We start from the raw sequence: 14,952 nt of genomic DNA on the forward strand, positions 1-14,952 counted from the left end.
AAAAGCTTTTAAGTTTAATTAGGCCCCCTTTGTTTGTTTTTATTTTCATTTATTAGGCAGTGGATTGGAAAAGATCTTGCTGTGATTTATGTCCAAGAGTGTTCTACCTATATTTTCCTCTATGAGTTTTATAGTGTCTGCCCTTACTTTTGGGTCTTTAATCCATTTTGGGTTTTTTGCTGTGTATGGTGTTAGGGAATGTTCTACTTTTGTTCTTCTGCATGTAGTTGTCCAGTTTCCCCGGCACCACTTATTGAAGAGACTGGATTTTCTTCATTGTGTATTCTCGCCTCCTTTGTCATAGATCAGGTGGCCGTAGGTGCATGGGTTTATCTCTGAGCTTTCTCTCCTGTTCCACTGATCTGTGTTTTTATTTTTGTGTCCGTACCATATTGTTTTGATTACTGCAGTAATCAAGCTTTGTAGTATAGTCTGAAGTCAGGGAGCCTGATTCCTCCTGCTCTGTTCCTCAGAAAAAGTATTTTTGAACTGCTGCAGCGAATCACATACTTAGACCAGGAGGACAGGCCCCATAGGGTCCTGCTAGTTACAGACTCAGTCTTAAATCTGAAATGATCAAAGGTGACCGGAAAGTTATAGAATATGGCAAAAAAGTGATTAAGGGACCCACTATTTAGGAAAAGAGGGATGGACCAATTCGGACTAGTTAGAGAGTAATTATAGGACCAAAAATTGTGTTTTTATTTTCCAACTAGTTGACATTATTCGGTAAACTCTTTAGAATTATTTTTGTACCTGGTTTGTCTCTCTTTTTAAAAGTTGTGGGAAAAGACACAAGATCTATTATCTTAAACATTTCTAAGTGTACAGCACTAAGTGTATTCATACTGTTGTGCAACCACTCTCCAGAACTTTTTAATGTTGAAAAACTCAAACTCTGTGCCCGTCAGACAACTTCCCCAGCCCCCTCGGCACTATCGTTGTACTTTCTGTTTCTGTGAATTTGACTTCTCTAGAAGCCTCACATAAGTGCATTCGACTTTTTGTGACTGGGTTATGGCACTTAGCATAATGTCCTCCCTGTTCCTTTATGTTGCAGCATGAGCCAGTGTTTACTTCTTTTTGAGGCTAAATAATATTCCACTGTACGTATATATACATTTTAATTATCCAGTCACCTGTTGATGGAGACTTGGGTAGCTTCCACTTCTTGGCTGTTGTGAATAGTGCTGTTATGAACACAAGGATGCAAATAATCTCTTCAAGATCCCGCTTGGATTCTTTTGGCTGTATTCCCAGACACGGGATTGCTGGCTTGTCTAAGTTTGTTTGGGCTGTTATAATAGAAGACCTTATACTGAGTGGCTTACAAACAAGGGAAATTTATTTCTCAGGGTTCTGGAGGCTGGAAAGTGCAAGATCAGGACAAATTAACTGTCTGCTGGGATCTGTTTTTGGTTCATAGATGGCAGTCTTTTTGCTGTGTTCTCACATGGTGAAATGGGTGAGGGAGCTCTGTGGGGTCTTCTTTATAAGGGCACTAATCTGATCTTAAGGGCCCTGCCTTCATGACCTAACCACCTCACTTCTCAGGGACCCTGGCTCCAAATGCCATCACAGCAGGGGTTAGGATTTCAACATATGAAAATTAGAGGGAAACAAACATTCAGCCCCTTACCTGGATCATATGGTAATTCAATTTTTAATTTTTTGTGTAGCCACCATACTGTTTTACACAGTGGCTACGCTACTATTTTACTTTCCCACCAGCAATGCATAAGAGTTCTTATTTTTCCATATCCTGGCCAACAATTGTTATTTTCTAGGGGTTTTTTTGGCAGTAGCCATCCTCGTGGGTGTAAGGTATTATCTTACTGTGATTCTGACTTGCATTTTCCTGATAAATAATGATGGTGAGCATTTTTTCATATGCTCGTTGGTCATTTGTATATCTTCTTCGGAGAAATGTCTAGTCAAATCCATTGCCCACTTTAAAAGTAGGTGGTGGTTGTTGCTATGGTTATTGAGCTGTAGAAGTTCCTTATATGTTCTAGAGAGTGACCCCTTACGAAGTATGATGTGCATGCACGCGCGGTCGAGTCCAGCTCTTTGTGAGCCCACGGACTGTAGCCCACCAAGCTTCTCTTCCCATGGAATTTTCCAGGCAAGAGTACTGGAGTAGGTTGCCATTTCCTTCTTCAGAGGATCTTCCAGACCCAGGGATCGAACCCGCGTCTCTGGTGTCTTCTGCATTGGCAGGTGAGTTCTTTACCAGCCGAGCCACCAGGGAAGCCCCAAGTATATGATATATACCAAGTATATGATTCGCGAATATGTTCTTCTGTTCCACCGGTTGCCTTTTCACCGCTTTTTCACTGTCTGTTTCAACTCCTCAGACCCCAGGGGTCGCCATCCCTGAATCAGCCGGAAGAGGGCGCATCATTGCAAGAGCAGAGCTGGGGGAGGATGTCAGGATCTACTGGGTTATATATCCCCACTAATAAGTTCTCTATCTAAAGGTGCAGCAAAAATTATAGACAGTTTATTGAAGAGTTTCAATAAACTTTATTTCCTTTGAAAACAAAAAGGAGCAATATATATGACTGATAAATGCACTTAAAACATTAAATGCTTAAGGAAATTCCCTAGTGGTTCAGTGGCTAGGATTCTAACACTCTCAGTTCTGAGGGCCCTGGTTTGATTCTTGGTTGAGGAACTAAAGTCCCACAAGCTGGTGTAGCCACGAGGTGTGGCCATAATAATAATAATAAGTAATAAAGCTAAACAAATAAAAATAATTTTATTACAAATAAACAAATAAAAATGATTTACTGACATACTGTGCTTCATAGGTGCCAGTCCCTGTCTTAGTACTTTGCCTGTATTTAACTTACAAAAGCCCTGGCAAGTAGGTATTATTATCACTCTCCTTTGAAGATAAGGAAACTGAGGCAAGGGAGGCTGAGGAACTGGTCCAAGACCCCACAGTTAGGAAGTGGCAGAGCTGAAATTTGAACTGGCAGTCTGGCTCTGGAGCCTGTGCTTATGGCCTTGGATGGTTTGATTTTTAAAATTTTAAAAGAAATATAGTTAATGTACAGTATTATATTAGTTTCAGATATTCAGCATTCTGATTCAGTATTTTCACAGATTATATGCCATGAAAAGTTTTTAGAAGATAATGGCTATAACTCCCTGTGCTATATAATATATAGCCTTGTCACTTATCTGTTTTATATATAATAGTTCATCCCTCTTAATCCCATAGCCCTATGGCACCCCACTCCAGTACTCTTGCCTGGAAAATCCCATGGACGGAGGAGCCTGGTAGGCTACAGTCCACGGGGTCGATAAGAGTCGGACACGACTGAGCGACTTCACTTTCACTTTTCACTCTCATGCATTGGAGAAGGAAATGGCAAGCCACTCCAGTGTTCTTGCCTGGAGAATCCCAGGGACGGGGGAGCCTGGTGGGCTGCCGTCTATGGGGTCGCACGGAGTCGGACACGACTGAAGCGACTTAGCAGCAGCAGCAGCAGTCCCATAGCCCTAATTTGTTCCTCCTCCGCCCTTCCTTCTCCTTCTTGGTAACCATTAGTTGTTTTCTGTATCTGTGAGTCTGTTGCCATTTTGCATATACATTCATTTGTATTATTTTTTAGATTCCACATATAAGTGATATCATATAGTATTTGCCTTTGACTTATTTCACTAAGCATAATATTCTCTAGGCTCATGTTGCTACTAATATTCCGGGGTGTGTGTGTGTGTGTGTGTACCACAGTTTCTCTACCCATCGCCTGTTGATGGGCACTTGGGTTGCATCCATATCTTGGCTATTGTAAATTGAGCTGCTAGGAACATGGGGGTGCTTGTATCTTTTTGATGGATAGTTTGGTTCTTACCTGTGGAGAAAGTTTTTCCACTTCAACCAACTTGATCCAATAGGATATGTGTTACAAAGTCATTCCTTTTAAGATTCCATTTTCTCACTTGTACCTTCCGAAAAATTCACCATTGACTTAAGTGTTTGATGTAGGACTTGGTGTCACAGAGCCCTGGAACATCACCCAGGGGCTCCCAAAATCACCTCTTAGCTCTGTTGTTCAGATGCCTGGGAACCTCACTTATAGCCTAACCTGAAAAAAAATTCAGAATAAATTAAAACACACAAACACACAAGCAAAAAGACATAGACATAAGGGGGGAAAACTCCTAATAAGAAAGGATTTTAAAAAGTTACCATAATACCATTATCACATTCAATAAAGTTAAAAAATAATCCCTTAATGTCATCTAATATTAGAGTCCAGTTTTCTCAGACTATTTCTGTTTTCTTTGATTATCAAAACTCTCCTTTCATGGGTGTGTTTAGTTTTAGGTCTCTTAAGTCTTTTCTAACCTATAAAATAATGCCTTCCTTTTAGTTTTTAAGCATATTATTTGTTGGTGAAATTGGGTCATTTATCTTGTGCAATAACACGGAAGACTGAGAAAATCAGTTTAAGATGTTTTTGTGGCTCCCTGTGTCCCTAGGTGCTATTCCACTAGGGGTGTTCAGTCAAAATACCATGTTTTAAAGTCACTTGAGATAATTCTTCCCTATGTGATTATGAAATCAGTTTGATACACTGTTAGTTTCATTTGTTCCAGTTTTTTTTTGATTGATGGGAGTTGCCTTTTCTAAATATGATTTCATTTTACAATGCTGCAAGATATCTACATGGTTAAAAGTCAAAATTATAAAAAGCTATGAACAGAGAAGTATAGCTCCCATGACTGCTGTCTTCTCCATCCAAGAGTCAGTCTGTTCCTTGCCCTGGAGATGCTTTTGGTTTTTTAAAAGTAGTTTATATGTGGGCACGTTTGTACTCCTCCTAGCTTCTTCTGACCTTGTATAAGGAGGCCATCCTTATTCCTTTTTTTATAGCAGCATAACATTCCACTGTGTGTGGGTTCCGGAGTTTTCCAACCAGTCCCATACTGATGGACATCTGAGTTGTTCCCAGGCTTGGCTACTGCAGATAATGCTGCAGAGTGTATGTCATTTTGCAGTTTTGGTCGTTATGTTTGGGGTAGACTTCTGGAACTGTGATTGTTGGGTCAAAGGGAAAAGGCACGTGCAGTGTTGCTAGACAGGACAAAATTCTTCTCTGTAAATATTGTTCTATTTTCAGTTCCCATCAGCAATGTAGCAGTGTTTCCTTGGAACCTTACCAATACAGTGTACGGTCACACTTTTGGATTTTTGTTTATCTGAAATATAAGAAGTGATATCTCAGGGTAGCTTAAATTTGCAGTTCTCTTGTGATGAGCAACAGTTCATTGGTTTTGTTTGCTTTTCTTTTTCTGTGCAATGCCTGTTTATATCTCATTTAAAAAATCAAGTTATTGGGCTTTTTCTTCTTCAAAGTCTTTAATTATTAAGGATATTAGCCTTTTGTCTATCATAGAATTTGCAGTTACCGCTCCCAGATTTTCATTTGCCTTTTGATATTACTTAGGACTTTAAAAAGATTGCCATGCAGCCAAATTTATTACTGTTTTCTCTTATTAGTTTTGGATTTTGCCTCTCCTAGGATATAAAATATCCCATTTTTCTCTGTTATTTGTATGGTTTCATTTTTACATTAGCCCTTTGACCCATTTAGAATTATCCTGGTGTTTAGTGTAAGAAATAGATCCAATTTTATCTTTTTCCTTATGGGTGTCCACTTGTATGTGAATTATATCTTAATGAGGCTATTATAAATATATATATATATATTTGGAACAATACATCCTATGCTTTAATAGTGGTTGATTCTGGGTGGTAAGATTCAAAGTATTCTCTATTTTTTTCTTTATATGAATAGATATGCCCTATTCTATTCTCCTATATTTCAGAAACTTCTTTCTATGTTATATACCTCATAAGGCTAGGATATTTATTTCTGAATGGATATAGTACAAGCCCAATAATTTTTTTGGAAGAAGTTTGTCCATGGTTAATGTATATTAATACTTAGGAACCAGACAAGTATTTGAATGTTTACTGTGCACTCTGAACTATGCTATGTGCTGGGGGAAATTTTAGAAGCCAAGTCATCTAGACAGACGTATTTAAAGTCGAGTCAGTGAACCTCAATGTATGTGAGTAGGAGCCGTGGAAAAAGTTGAATGAGTGGTTTAGACAGACAGTGAAAACGGAGGGAGAGGTCTCCATAGGCAGGGCTGGCCCTGGAGGCTTCAAAGAGGACGTGTCTTTTAGTTAGTTCTTGAAGGATGAATACAGTTCAGACAGGGATAAAAACAGGCACGTGCAGGCAAAGATTACTCGTGAGTAGAGGGGAATGGGAGCCTTTCAGCACATTTGGAGCACCAGGTAGGCAGGGCTGGTCAGGGTCTGCCCTGACCATCTGACACCGCGCTGTGACTGGGCGCACAGCTCTCTGCTCCTGACAGGGGGTGAGCTGTCTTCAGTCTCCAGGGACTGGGAGCCTTTCAGAGGATACAGTTACACATGGAACCCCTCCCCAAGGAGCTCGTTTCTGGTGGCGAACCTGCTTGCAGCTGCTGAAGCCTGTAGGAAAGGGGGCTTTCACAGTTTGCATTTGATTTTCTTCCTTATCATTCCATTCTTTGCTGGCACCCATGGTGTGGGACCCTGGGTCTACCCGAGGACCCAGCCGGCCCTCCACGGATGGGTACACAACAGCTGCCTGGTAGGGCAACTGCCTAGGCTCAGATTGGCTTCTGCTTCGAATGACTCTGAGCACAAACTTGCCTCCTCCTCTTCCAAGTGTCGGAATAAGCAATGGCATATGTTGGAGTTGGGGGTCAGGCAGGTGGGGTGGACAAGTCTAACAGCCTAAAATAGCCACCTCACCACTTGTTGGACATCCCAGCCTCAGTCCTTTGAGACTTAGTGTGAAAAAAGGCCCTCAGATTTTCAGTTAATCTTTTTGATTGTGTGTGTGTGTCTGTTGGGTAGGGGTGGGAGGTTTCTGTGGTTCACCGTCCTTTATGACTCTCCAGAACCACTTTCAGACCACACATGCATTCCTTTTCCTCTGTACTCCCTCTCAATTGCGATCGGTGCCCTTCAGCATCTGTTTTCCTAATTGAGGACAGGGCAATAATTCCAAAGGGATTTCTTTAACTTCCTGAGATAATCCATTTCCGTTGTAACCAATCCTACTTATGTGTTACCTAACGCTCTCATGCTGAAGAAACAGAATCCCTGAGTGCCACCTTTATTCCCTTAATTGCAGACCCTAATGTTTTCTTCCTAGAGAGCCGCATGATGGGATGGGCAGAGCCTGGATCTCAAGTCAGATGACCCCTGGCTCTGTCACTGCTAGCTGAATGACCTCAGGCAAGCGATCTAGCTCTGAGCCTCTCTTTGCAGCTCTTGGTTCTATGTGTGCGTTAGTCGCTCGTGTCTGACTCTGCGACCCTTTGGCCTGTAGCCTGCCAGGCTCCTTTGTTTATGGGATTTCTCAGGCAAGAATACTTGAGTGGGTTGCTGTTCTCTTTTCTAGGGGATCTTCCCCACCCAAGGATTGACCGCGGGTCTCCTGCGTTGAAGGCAGATTCTCAACCATCTGAGCCACCTCAACCTCACCTGGTTGTGATGATGACTAAATAACCAGGCAAAACTCATGGGCAGATGCTACAAAAAATTTTCTTTGATGTGTTCAGAAGCCCTCAGCCTTCTGTGTTTTGAGTTCCCTAATCAAATCCATCCTGTTTTCTGAAACTTCAATCAGCCCCCTGCCCTTTGAGTACATTGCTGTCCCTGAGGCACTGGCTCACCCAGCAGCCTCCTTTGAGCCTGCAAACAACAGAAATATTTGTTTCCTGGCAAGGTTTCTATACCAAGAATGGTTTCTAGGCCTGAAGAGGCTGCCCCTGGGAGAGAGCATGCTGGACACGGTTCCCAGAACAGGAGTGAACACAAGCGCCTGTGTACAATCTTGTCCTCAGTTACCTAACACCAGTCTCCAGGGGAATTAGCCAAAGACATCTCAAATGTCAGGGCACATATTTCTGTCTGAGGTTGACCTGTCTTCTCCCTCCATGGGCCTGTACCACATCCTTCCAGAATTAAGTGACCCAGCCTCCTTGTGGAATGGCCTATACAGAAAGCATGCCTTCCTGGGCACCGGACGAGAACTGGGACAGTGCCGAGGGGGAGGTGAGGCTGTTGTGAATTAAAGAGGGCACACATAGCTGGTCAGGAGCCAAGTCATTAATGTTTCTTTGATTTCCCTCTGGAGTAGTCAGGGACTTTTTCCTCTCACCTTTCTTCCCCTCGTTTGCATCGTGCAACTGTTTGATAATCAAGATGGAGGTACGTACAAACAGGTACCCAATGGCTCCCTGTAACCTTATTTCTGTGTCTCCTTTCCTCCTTTGCTCTTGAGAAGCCACCCTTATACCCACATCTTCAGGCTGCCTCCTCCTCCCATCTCATTGTTCCCTGGGGCTGGTTTTAGCTGTGGTCCTACACATAGAACTTCATTGCATCTCACTATCTCAGCACCAGAGTGTTAACTAATTCAATGAATGTTTCCAAGCGGAATGAGAGAAGACCAGGAAGTACTCCAGGTTCCCTGTTGAGTTTCCTATTTAGATCCAGACACACCATCCCTGACTTGATGATTCTGATGTTGGAACTTTCTCATGAAGTGGGAGATACTTTTGGACCAGTGAGTCATTCGGGCGATTTCATTAGATGCTGGATACCAAGTTCTTCATAAATTGAAAAAATTGTGAGATAATCATGATGCTCATAAGCAATCAGTTTCTGAATACTGTGTTTGGTGATTGGAACCAGCCCTATAATTAAGTATGCCATACAAAGACCATCTGATAATCTGATGCATATTTAGTGATATTATTTTTTGCTTCCGTCCAGCCCTCAATTAGCCCTTGAGGAAGAATATCTTTTAATTTGGCTTTTTAATGACAGTGTATATTTTCTGATAAGTTTTTAAAATTTTTGGCTGCTAAGCTTGTGGGACCTCAGTACTCCAACCAGGGATTGAATCCACTGGACCACCAGGGAATTCTTAGATAAACTAGTTATCTAAAATTCTCAATCTTAGATTCAAGTTTGAGATCCAGTGGAGGAAGAGTAACCCATTAACCAATCGATAATGTATTAACCTGCCCTAGCCTGGAGCACCGGCCCACCCCTTTGTAGGAAATCTTCCAGAGAAAATACAATTCTTGTCAACTTTGTCTCTTTTCTAATCAAGTTGCCTTGTTTTGTCTGGAGGAGTGAATTGAGGTGAGGAGGAGGGACCTAGTCTTTGGAACAGCAGAAGTACCTGCTTAGTCTGACTGAGATGCAAGCAGGCGGTACACCTGGGATTAAATAAATTAAGCAAAATGGGAGGCTCAGACACACCCTTTGCCCAGAGGGTGTCTGGGTGCCCAGACACCCCCTCCCCAGTGGTAGGTTCCTTGTCTGACCATTCTTCAGTGGGATAAACATCTTTTATTGCTGTGTGGTCAAGGTTTAAAGTAAGTCAGGAACAGAATTTATCACAGGGATGGTCTACAAGGGTCCAGCCTTTTTCTTGACGCAGACGTGATAAATTAGATTTTAGAGTGGAGATGATTTCTCCAAAGTGTTGCAGTAAAAGGAAAAAAGAGGAATGAATTTTTCTCTTTCCCTTTCCTGAGAACACAGAAGATAAAGAGAATAAACAGTGAGCAGGCCTGAGTATTCCTAGCTTTCCTACTTTAACTGCTCCTGACTCTTTACGTCTGTAACCAAGTTTGCTTTTCTGCCCCCTAACTCTGCAGGAGCTACAATTCACAGTTTTCCTTTGACTCTATGCTAAATCCATCCCGTGTCTGGTGTTTACCCTTACAACACCTTTCCCCTGATAGTTACATATCAGAAAGAAGGCGGCAGAGCCACCCAACTGCCAGGCTCAATTACTGGGTTACTGACGCCAGTCTATGACTGTCTTTGAAACAACACAAGAGGAAGAAACCAAGATCCTATCACCTTTATTCCTCATCTCCGACTCCTGACTTTGAGCCCTTGCCTTATATAAGCCCCTAGACTCCTCAGTGGCACCCCACTCCAGTACTCTTGCCTGGGAAAATCCCATGGATGCAGGAGCCTGGTAGGCTGCAGTCCATGGGGTCACTAAGACTGAGCGACTTCACTTTCACTCTTCACTTTCATGCATTGGAGAAGGAAATGGCAAGCCACTCCAGTGTTCTTGCCTGGAGAATCCCAGGGACGGGGGAGCCTGGTGGGCTGCCGTCTATGGGGTCCCACAGAGTCGGACACGACTCTGAAGCGACTTAGCAGCAGCAGCAGCAGACTCCTCATGGAGGGGGGCACAGTTCTTAAGGCATGAGCCTACTATGGTCCCCTCTCCGCCGACAGAATGAAAGTCACCTTTCTGTTTTCTCCAAATGCTGTCTCCATATTTTTTGTTCGGCTTTGGTAGGCAGAGAATGCCAAGATTTTGGCCAGAAACAATTGGAGGTGTTAGAATCGTAACAGTTCACATTGGCTGAGTGCTTCTTACTACAGGGTGGCCACACCAGTTGATGAAGCTTGATAAATACCAACCACCTCATTGCATTTGCTACTCAGGATGAGTGTCTTCAAGGGAGACACTATTATTAGTCTGCTTATCAATGGGGAAACTGAGGCTCAAAAAGATTGTCAACTGCTTGTTGTAAAGAGACAGAACTGGTGCTTAAACTAAACAGCCTCAAAAGCCCAGGTGTTTAAGCACCAAGCTGGGCTCCCTACCATGAATCTAAAGCAGTGATTCCCATCCTTTTTAGCACTAGGGACTGGTTTCAAGGAAGACAATTTTCCCATGGACCGAGGTGGGGCAAATGGGGATGGTTTCGGGGTGATTCAAGCACATTACATTTGTTGTGCACTTTATTTCTATTATTATTACATTAGCTCCTCTTCACGCCATCAGGCATTAGATCCCGGCAGTTGGAGTTTGAAAGGGAAAGTGAAGTCATTTGTCGTGTCCGACTCTTTGCGACCCCATGGACTGTAGCCTACCAGGCTTCTCTGTCCATGGGATTTTCCAGGCAAGAGTACCAGAGTGGGTTGCCATTTCCTTCTCCAGGGAATCTTCCCGACTTAGAGATCAAACCCAGGTCTCCCACATTGCAGACAGATGCTTAACCTCTGAGCCACCAGGGGTTTAAAGGACCAGAATCATCTTTTATTCGTTTTCCATGAAATCTCAGCTTCTCTGCCCCTCCTCCTTTGCCTTCCTGCCCCTCTCTCCCATTTAGTCTCCCTCTTTTTTTCTCTCGTTTGTTGACAGTCTTTTCTCTATCCTGGCTGAATGCTTTGTCTTCAGGGGTCTCTGTGCTGCTTTTTGCCTGATCCATCGATAAGTAACCCAGAAATTTATATTTAATTTTTTTTTTTGGTACTTTCTCAGGCTAAAAAAAACCAATAGGTTTTGAATAGTATTTATTTTCTGAATGGAGGACTGGCATTAGATCCCTCTTTAGATGTTGACAGTTTGGGGCTGAGGTGGATACTATGACTAAACCAATGGTTCCTGGAGCCCAGAGCAGTAATCCTCTTGAGGTTGGATAAGTGAGCCACACTTATCCAAGGGATGTCTGAATCTGAGCCTGGCTATTTCAACTCTTCTCTCCCACTCTGATTCTGAATTCCTTGGATAGGGGTCAGGACATTGGCTGTTATTTAGAGGTCCCCAGTAATACTTATGATCAGGCTTTTTGGGAAATGCTAGACTGAAGGAGTAAACCTTGGTTCTCTCATTTTCTTGTACCTCCAGATTATCTATTCCAGAATTTCCTTTTGCAGATCCTGAGGCCAAGGTTTCCAGGACCAAATCTGGGAACACTGCTCTAGAGCATGTGTCCCTAAATTCGAGCATGCATCAGAATCCTCCCCAGAGCTTGTTGAAACAGAGATTGTGGGCTCCTTTCCCAGAGTATCTGACTCAGTTGGGTTTGGATGAGGCTGGGGGATTTACACTTCTAACAAATCCCCAGGTCACACTGATGCTGGGGGTCCTGGGACCACACTTTGAGAACTACTGTGCTAGGTCATTCCACCACATTAAAAAGTAGATTGACCCTCAGCCTAGATCAGAGACCTTTCTTCACTTCAAGCTAAAATGTATAACAATAGTAACTCTTGACCAGCCAGAGCTTTCTTATAAATTACCAGACTCCTTAAGTACCTCTGTTCTCAAAAGGTGCAGCAAGTGCTCTCTTTGCTGTCAAAACCAGGTGCTGGGAAACCTGGGTCCTAGGATTTCATTTACATCCCAGACAACAACGTTGTCAACGACCAGACCAGAGGGAAGTCATCTTCCTTTCTTTGGCTTGTTCTACCTTTCTTTGGCTTGTTCTCTCCCCATCTGCAGACTGTGACATCTTTAGGAGATAAAATGAGAGAACCAAGTAAAACACATTCAGGAAATATTTAAAGCTCAAGGTACAAATACTGGCCACGATCCTGAACCATTGACTGGGAAGGTGAAGACTGGCTGCCGTGTCTTGGTTTTTTACTTACTTGTGGCAGTCGGTGGTCCAGCTGCTATTTCTTCATCTGAGCTAAATAGAACTAGATCCTGAGTGGAGCCTCTGCAAATTTAGCTGCTTTAGTGCTTACTTGTAGCTTGCAAGTTGCATTAAAACTGTCTGTAACATTCATTCCCATTGCTATTTTTTTGGTAAGTTCTTCCGTTTATAAGGGGAGAGCTCTGTGCCAATGGCTCCTGCCTGGGTGTGACCAGTAGGCTGTTAGGCAGCAAAGGCTAAAAGTGGGAGACGGGGTCAGAGTTTGGTTCAGTTCAGTCACTCAGTCATATCTGACTCTTTGCAACCCCATGGACTGCAGCACGCCAGCCTTCCCTGTCCATCACCAACTCCTAGAGGTTGCTCAAACTCACGTCCATTGAGTCAGTGATGCCATCCAATCATCTCATCCTCTGTCGGCCCCTTCTCCTCCTGCCTTCAATCTTTCCCAGCTTCAGGGTCTTTTTAAATAAGTCAGTTCTTCGCATCAGGTGTCATTAGAGTACATAAAATATAAACAGCTGTTGTTCTTGTTGCTCAGTTGTGTCTGACTTTTATGACCCCATGAACTATAGCCCTCCAGGCTCCTCTGTCCATGGGATTTCCCAGGCAATAATACTGGAGTGGGTCATCGTTTCCTTCTCCAGGGGATCTTCCTGGCCCATAGATCTCTCCTGCATTGGCAGGCGGATTCTTTACCACTGAGCTGCCAGAGAAGTCCATAAACAGCCATGAACGTTAATTTTTGTAATAGTTAAGGACTGACTGATAGCAAGAGAGACTATTTAGCCATGATCACTAGAATTACGAAAGAGTTGACATGCAGTTGTAATTTTCTGTTTACGTGTCCACAGTTGCACTTAGATTACAAGGTACATTTGGATGGGCCCATCTTTATATTTTCACTGATGTTGTCTCGCTACTATTAGAGTTGGCATTTAATAATTACTTGTTGAATTAAATTATAGAATGCCATGGATGATAGATGTGAATTAGCTTAAAAATGTCACCTTTTGTATAAATCAGTTTTACCTTCACCCTCTTTTATAACAAGGCAGGGATAAATATTTTTTTTTGGGGGGGGAGATTTTCATTTCACTTTATTTTGGGGGAAGACACTATGTTTTTTTTTAAATATAAATTTATTTATTTTAATTGGAGATTAATTACTTTACAATATTGTATTGGTTTTGCCATACATCAACATGAATCTGCCATGGGTGTACATGTGTTCCCCATCCTGAACCCCCCTCCCACCTCCCTCCCCGTACCATCCCTCTGGGTCGTCCCAGTGCACCAGCCCCAAGCATCCAGTATCATGCATCGAACCTGGACTGGCGATTCGTTTCATATAAGACATTATACATGTTTCAATGCCATTCTCCCAAATCATCCCACCTCGCCCTCTCCCACAGAGTCCAAAAGCCTGTTCTGTACGTCTGTGTCTCTTTTGCTGTCTCGCATACAGGGTTATCGTTACCATCTTTCTAAATTCCATCTATATGTGTTAGTATACTGTATTGGTGTTTTTCTTTCTGGCGTGATTCACTCTGTATAATCGGCTTCAGGGATAAATATTTTAATATTGAGTGACTGAATAAAACAAGGCTCAGGTGACAGATAAACAGCTGTTGCTGCTTAGTCACTCAGTTGTGTCTCTTTTGTGACCCCTTGGACTGTGGCCTTCTAGGCTCCTCTGTCCATGGCATTTTCCAGGTAAGAAAGAGACATATGGGCAAAAAAAATACACCAGTATCCTCTTGGCTGGTCTGTTTTGGGTTCCACATAGGTCCCTAGTAGTTTAGCCCAATTTCGATGGAGACTAGAGGAATGAGACCAGGGTCATCAGCTTGACTCATGAAAAGTGAAAGTGAAAAGTGAAAGTGAAGTCGCTCAGTCGTGTCCGACTCTTTGCGACCCCGTGGAGTGTAGCCCACCAGGCTCCTCCGTCTTAGTTTTGCTCTGCCCGGTGGCCTAAGCTGCATTGTGAAATCAGACCCAGGTCAAACCGGTCTTGATAGAGGATGGTGTGAGCAACATACTTGCCTTCTCAGAGATCCTCCCTTGGGGTGATTCTTCATCTTCCTACAGGGGCCAGAGTCACGGTTTACATCCTAGGAGCAAGTTCCCATCATACAAATAACCGCATTCCGTGGGTCAGCTTTCTCCCCCATTTAATTAATCAAAGGGCCCTTCCCATGGTATTCCAGTCTGCTCTGCTGTTTAGACAGTGAGAAGGACCTGTTAATGGTTAACCTGGTAAAAGGAACAGGTCTCCAAGAAGTAGAGACTCTTATGATGAGACTGTCAGACCTAATGAGAGCCTGAGGAGAAGGCATTTCTGGGAAAATGGGTCACACCTTCCCTCCTTCTATAAGGTCGTTGTTTATGTGTTCGATTCCAGGCCCAGTGCTGCAGAGGATTAAATACAGACACAGACAG

This window comes from Ovis aries, chromosome 3 (genome assembly GCF_016772045.2).
Source record: "Ovis aries strain OAR_USU_Benz2616 breed Rambouillet chromosome 3, ARS-UI_Ramb_v3.0, whole genome shotgun sequence".
Classification (NCBI taxonomy): domain Eukaryota; kingdom Metazoa; phylum Chordata; class Mammalia; order Artiodactyla; family Bovidae; genus Ovis; species Ovis aries.